Consider the following 7390-nt stretch of genomic DNA (forward strand, 5'->3'; position numbering starts at 1 on the left):
ATCCCCTGTGGCTCATACACCCCAGGAAAAAGAAATTTTTATTAAACCTGCTTTAAAGGATGAGCCCTCCGATGAGACGCGCCTAGGTTCTGAAGCCCTTATCTTGGAATTTCAGTTTTATGATTTTATTTAAATAAATCATTAAACATCTATTGCTCAAAACTCGAGTACCTTCATGCGCAGAATGCACAAAACACAATCGCTCAAATTCGGTCAATTAATGATTTCAATTCAACGTATGTCAAATAAAATTCTGAAGTGGATGACAAAGGCAAGTCTGAGAAAGGCTGTTGACAAAGGCAAGTGTGCAGCGGAAATTTCAAGACCTATTTCACTGTCGATTGACTTACATGACTCAAATCCTCAAAATTCTTCGAAACATATCAAGGAGCCTTGGTTTTCCATTAAAACAGTCAAACTAGCAGATGTTCATCAGCAAGTAAAGATCCCAACAAAACGAAGATTTCCTTTTTCGAACGAGGATTCGACATCAAATACTGATTTCAAGAGAAGCACAATTTCTTCATCATCAAAACAAAAAGCAAAAGAGTCTGAAAGTAATAATTTCATTTAATCGAATCTCCCATCGACACCAGCTATCATAACTCCAGAGAAATTTGACAACGAGTTTACCAAAATTTCTGACTAAGATAATAAAAACAATCAACATTCATCAGAAAGGACTGAATTCGATTTCCAGAACCCTACTACGCAAAGCATTCAAAGACAAAGTGACGCCTACAGTTCAGTTTCTGATGCCGATAAACAAGTAAATATCCATAAGGAAACAAGAACTTCAAAGACTGCAACAAAACTTGGATTACTTCCTTCAACGACAATTCGGAATCTCGGTCAGATCCCTAAAAGCATGTCAGTTCTATCAAGCCGTGTGAAGAAGTGGAAAGAGAAGCAACGATTACTGCTACTAGTCAGTTAAATCTCCCTCCGCTCGAAGAAGACAAGAGGTGATACTTTTGAAATGCCAGAAAGCCGTCGATAGCTCTATAGGCAGAGTGGTTAACTGTAGATAAAACCAGAAATCAAGGTAAGACAACACTTGCCCATTGGTCGGAATTCAACTTAAACTCCTAGATCTTATTTCTAGCAATGGATGAAATTGAAACTAAATTGCCAGACAATTCATAACAAATTGCCTCATTCGAATCTGGTTTGGATGGTATAACCGACGTAGAAGCTACTCTAAAAGATCCTGCTACATTTAATAAGGTATTTACATTTTAAATGTATGCTCAGATTACATCTAACTAACACAAGAAGAGCATGAGTTCATAACTAAATGAATGAGATGCACTCGAAAACGTTCTGAAGATACTTTAGAAAAGGATGTGCACGCAAGAGTGTAGAAAACATGAAAAACTGGATGAAGGGGGATAATGAGAAACCCTCGAAATTGAAAGAAGGATTTTTAAAGAAACTGCAAAGGGTTGGAGAGAATATTGCACCGGAAACAGTATAATCCCAAGTAGCACAGGGATATTGTAGCAGCTTTAGTTTACATCGACCGACATTGTCAATATTGGCGAAAATCGAAATTGTGTGTACGATATTGTACGATTCCCGTCGATTTCACATTAAAAATATGTTTGTAAAACTTATCATTTAAAACTTTATTGTGTCCTTAAATCAAAATTAATCATTTAAAAGACAAAAAATTACGTCAAATTGTTATAATTCCAAAAAATAAGTTTGAAATATAAATTTAGAGACATCCGAACAACCCTGGACAATATTTGATATCAATATTGCAATCGTGTTTTTGTCACGACATCGATTTTTTCTCTAAATACTGAAATCTACGATCTATACCACTCGGAACCGTAACCATAACCCGTTAAAATGCTGTTTATCATTTACCGCTACACCTGCGATCTATTTATCCTTTGTCTACTTATATTTAAATCTAAATTCGTCTCATAAGATTTATACCTTAGCTCATAATGTAAATGGAATGAAAATTATTTCGATTTAGTGAGCCCGAAAACTCAAACCAGCTGAAGATGAAGGGGCATTAATGCACCTTGTTGAAGTGAACGAATTCTCTGATCTTGGCAGGTATGTGCTGTTTTTAATATATATAATTAAATTATATATTGCAAGAATTACACTGATTTCCACCTTTTTCTTGTCCAGGCTGCTTAACTATTTAATTATATCACGTTATTCAATTCTCATATTCACAAACAGTGGCGTAATTTTATAGTATGTTTGGAGATGTTAAGCCTTCTGACATGCTTATGTTTATATTTTTCACACCTGCCAAATTGTACGTTTGATGAAAAATATTTTTTAGTACTTGAACTAATTAAAAATTTAAGAGCTAAGTGAGCTAACAAATGGATCATATTTGCATATTTTTTAATTATAAATTTGTCATGGTAGATTGAAATGTTTTTTTTCTTCGAAATTTTAAATTGAAGATTTAGTATGTCTACTAGATTGATTTAATATGTATACTGAAGATTTAATAAGATATCTAATGTTGCTGCTAGTAAGAAGTTTTTTTCTCAACCGTACAAGTTTGCAGTGTGTGTGTTTATGTGTTTAATTATTATTTAATATTATGCTTACTGTATCTAATTAATATATAATGTTTAAATTACAAAAAAAAAAGAATTGAATCATGAAAATTTTATCTGTCTACATCTTACTTACCGAACCGAGTAGCTCATTAATCAAATAATTCATAATTTCAGGAGGGGTTTTAACTTACATAAACTGAAGTTTGTTAACTATTAAATTATATCACATTATTCAATTCTGATATTCCCAAAGATCTTGTTTACTTTTATTAGTTCTGTGCACTATAACAATTTGTCTGCTTTTCTCGGACTAAAAAAATGTTTGAAAGATGACGAACTTGTTCAACGTTACTCCCATTTGCTCGTGCCAAAGAATAGGATATCTCTCCTGATACTATTCTTTGGGTACATATATGTATTTATTAGGGTACATATAGGGTATCAGCACACCTAGAAAGTCATGGATTTCTATATAGAACAAAATTTGTCATGATCTTTACTATTATTTTTTTAAAAATTGCGGATTTAGGTTACTGAAAAATCTTAACTTTAAAAATGGAATCCCCCGAATTTCATAGCGTTCTGAATATCTGAATTTGTAACAAAATATCCAGTCTTAATCGTATTTTATTAAAATATAAAATGTTTCAATTGTGTTCTTTAAAATACTTAAGGAAAGAACATCCTTTCTAGAGCAAATAATCTTTTAAACTTCAGTGATTTCAGAATCTCATTAATTATTTTATTTGTTTAATTTTTTTTTTATTTTAATCAATTTAAAATTCTTGTTTAGGCTTTTTATGTTACACTTACTTTCAAGAAGAAAAAAAGCAGCCTTAAAAAGCTATATAAAAGTTATTTACTTTTGTATTTTTATTCAGCTATTTAAATGCTTTAACTCTTTCTTTACTCAATTTTTTAAGTTTAATATCAATAAATGAGAAGATTTAGAGCCCCGTAGCAGATTTGCAGAGACACAGCAACATTTTCGCTGAACATTACAAAATTCTTGCAGAAAGATTTTTCTTTTGAAAAAAGAAAAAAAATTACCTTTATTTATTTTTTGACAGAAATTTACCAGTTATATTTGAATCATGCATTTGAATTATAACTTTTTGGCGTGTTCAATATACGCCAATAGTAGCATAAATTGATGGTTTTTTTTCTGTTGTATTTTCGTCAGTTATTGATGTTGATTTTCAAGTGGATTTTAAATATCCCGATAAGCAACCTGAAAAATTCGAATCTTGTATTTGGGTATTTACTTTTTAGGTCAATAATTCTGTCGAATTTTATCAGTTATTGCTATTGATTTCTCCATAGTTTTTAAATCTGATATTTATTATACGATATTTTTATACAACAGCCTAATCAAGAAACGAAACACTCATTTGAGGTGACCAATTCGTGTGAATTTGTTGTCAATCTTCATTTTTCGCCGAGTAATACTGCGGATTTAATAATTTGCAATTTTTTTTTACTGTGATGACAAAAGGCGAAAAAAATAATTTCCTCCCAACAAAATGCGAAAATGTTGCATGTAATGTTATAATAAAAATTATACGCTCAATTTAAAAAAAAGTTATACATAGTTTTTTGTTTTAAACACAGTGCTTTTGTTATTTTAAATTAGTAACATAACTGTTTATTTTTGTGAAAAGTATCTTGCAGAAAGATATTAGTGCTAGAGAGTTTTGTCGCAAATAGCTCGAAAAAATTCTGCTTCTAGGATTCAGAGTATAACAGCTTTGGTTATACCTATCATTTCAATTAATGTTATTATAATGCTTTTTTGAATTTATTGTAGTGTTTTTGTCGGATAAAATTGTAACTTCGGTAAATCATGACAACTTCTTGGAATTATTGATGGAAAGTCAGGGATTTGAAAATCTAAAATGTCGCAGATACCATGTACATATCAAAATGAAAAGCAATCCATAGCTGAATCTGTCCCAACTTTGCAACATATTTTAACTTATGTGGTTCTTAAGTCAAATATGACTGCACAGTCAATAAAACACTTATCACATGATAAGTGTTTTAATGGTATGGGTATTTCTCTGCACACTATTTATACATAGAATTCTTGATAATTGGATTCGTTAACATACAATCTGATATTGCAATGTTTAATATATTTATGCACAGGCCATTGCTTTGGAAGCTTCTCATATACAAAGTAAAGAACTAATGCAAGAACTCTTTTAGAGAATAAAGTGACTGAAATAAGAAATAATATATTATAAAAATGAAAAATGTAGATAATTCCTTTCTTCAGCAATCCTATGCCCGTTTTACTTGTGTGGTCTTAATTGATGATAAAATATGAGGTACATTTTGTAATGGTTATTAAAACATTATATATATGTATATATCTTTTTTTTTCTTTCAGATATGTTATTTTGAAACCATCTGTAAAGGCTATTTATGTTCTTTTACTTCAACACCATCTTGGAATTGGCGATGAGGAAACAGTGTTTTGAAAGCCTCTCAGCTGTTACAAACGCCATCTTAGGTAATTTTATAGACTTAGAATTTTAAAATTTGTAATAAGACTTTACTTTTTCGTGAGTCATTATCTTGCACTAAAATGGATCAGTTATTCCTTAAATTAACTACCCTGGTCCTTCCTGTTTTATTTTGCTTAGTTTGTATTCTGAACTCTAATACTTTTACAGCATTGTATGTTTCAAAGTTCGAAAGTTAGCCGCTCTTAAGGTTTTGTAATGTTTTTCATGGCATCTTTTCTCAACCATGGCATCTTCTTCTAGTTATCAGGGTTTGTTGATTTAAATCAGCTTGATTTATTACATGATTTAAATCAAATGATTTTTTTAAAAAAAAAAAATCATTGAGTTTGAAAGTTAAAAAACAGTGTTTTTAAATTATTGATGCTTTTATTATATTTTTTTTCTAGTTTTAAAACTTTTTTAAATAAATTGCTACATTAATTAATTTTAGTTATTGAAATTGCTTTCTTTCTTGGTGTATGTTAAATTCCAACACATTTGAAATTGCTTTTTTAAAAAATTGTTTGATTCTTGAGATTGATTGATGGCATTAAATGTACAAATTAAAGTACACATTTAATGCTGTCTTAATATAGACTCGCATAGCTGTAGAGAGTAATTAATAAACATGAATTTTAAAAAAAATGCAAATAATGTTAATTAAAATTCTACCTTTTGATTAAAAAAGCATGGAATTAAAATCTACATAATATTTTATTAGTGGAAAATGTTTATTTCTAAAGCTATAGTAGAAAGATGGGTTATATTAGAAAGAAATTACCTTAATATGTCAAAAATAGAAGGAAAGAAAAGGGGGCTGATGAATTCAGATGTTTTTTTCCTGATATAGTGTCATTCTTCCCTTTCAAAGTCTATTTGAAGCAGCAGAGTTATTAACTGGTAATTTTTTCTCATAATATGTTTATAGTATCTTTGACATAATCAGATTTTCTATAAAGAGATTTTGTGAAAAAAAATTTCAATGAGTACATAGATTTTTTAAAAAACTTTTTAGCTTAACTTATCTATTTTGATATAAGATTAAAAATTTATTACCACTTAGCAGTACCTTTACAAAATACTTCACTATATCTAAATCAGCACTGTGGTAACCTCATGTTAGATGTGGAATTTGTATTGACTAGCCGGGTTCCAATCCCAGCCGATACTGTGATTGGAACCCAGATCACCTCATCGAAAGGTGACCAAATAATTTTAAAAAAATTATTCGAAGAAAAACTTTTTTCTGTCTATTATATTATTAAACATAATATTTTCCATATGTTATTAACTTACTCGTAAAGGGCCCCCATATAAAAATAGGCACGGTGCTCCTGGAAACATAAAAACTGCTCTGATTCTATACAAAAGAATTGTCAAGCTAGGGCCGTTAGTACTTGCGTTGTGCTCATGTCTACTTTAGTTCATGTAATTTTTCAATATAACTATTTGTCTTTTAATTTAAAAGTATTAAAATTAACCACAGTTCATGTCTTATTTTTTTTTTCAGCTGCTACCTTCAATCTGTTCAAAGAAACTAGCTGCTACCTTCAGACTGTTTAAAGAAACTAGCTGACTAGAAAAAGCTGAAAAATTTGGTGAAGTTCTTGCCACCGCCAATGACCGGGAAGGCAGGAAGACTAAGTTTGCCTCAACTGACAGTTTTATTTTAGAAACAATTGATTGTATTAAAGAAAGCAATAAATTATAAAAATTGGTATATTATTCTTTACTATTTAATAAAGATTATATTTCATTTACACATTTGATAACTGTTCAAGCCCTATTAGATATTTTGGCAACACTTTAATGGATAAAGGCTATAAGTAAATTAGATCGCAGCTTATTGTACCATGCTTACTCTTTTTTAAGTCAGAAATCTGAGGAAGTGACTCCTGTTATTTTATTATAACTATCAGTGTAAATATTGCTTTTTTTTCTTTTTAATCAGTTTTCTTAAAATCGAACCTGATGCTGTGAAGATAAGGAATTTTGTTTTCCCATACATACTATTTTAGTAAAATACAGATTATATAACAATAAAACGTCACGGCAAAAAAGTTTATCGCTTTAAATTAAACGTATTGTGATTTTAATCTACATAGTAAAATATAGATGCTGTAAAAATTATTGCACAAATCACTTAAAATATTAAAATTATTTAACAGTATAAATGGCTGCTTGTGCCCTGAAAAAGGGAAGAAATATCTTAACAAAACTATTTACTTTCTAGCTCATTTTCTGGAATAATAGTAAAATATACCTGCCTACCCAAACTTATTAAATATTTATAATTAAAAAATTCTACAAGTTTTGGGAATAACAAATAATTTAATTTTA

At 29.7% G+C, this 7390-nt stretch overlaps 1 long non-coding RNA gene across 1 annotated transcript; it reads left to right on the top strand.

Moving 5' to 3' along the window:
• Positions 1 to 1510: 1510 nt before the first annotated feature.
• LOC147814848 (uncharacterized) lies at positions 1511 to 6770 on the top strand. The gene is made up of 3 exons (XR_015431301.1): positions 1511 to 2073; positions 4933 to 5055; positions 6561 to 6770. It is a non-coding gene; the product is annotated as an uncharacterized LOC147814848 (long non-coding RNA).
• Positions 6771 to 7390: the final 620 nt, after the last annotated feature.

Source organism: Parasteatoda tepidariorum, chromosome 2 (genome assembly GCF_982258835.1).
Source record: "Parasteatoda tepidariorum strain Cologne lab strain chromosome 2, Ptep-v5.0, whole genome shotgun sequence".
Taxonomy (NCBI): Eukaryota; Metazoa; Arthropoda; class Arachnida; order Araneae; family Theridiidae; genus Parasteatoda; species Parasteatoda tepidariorum.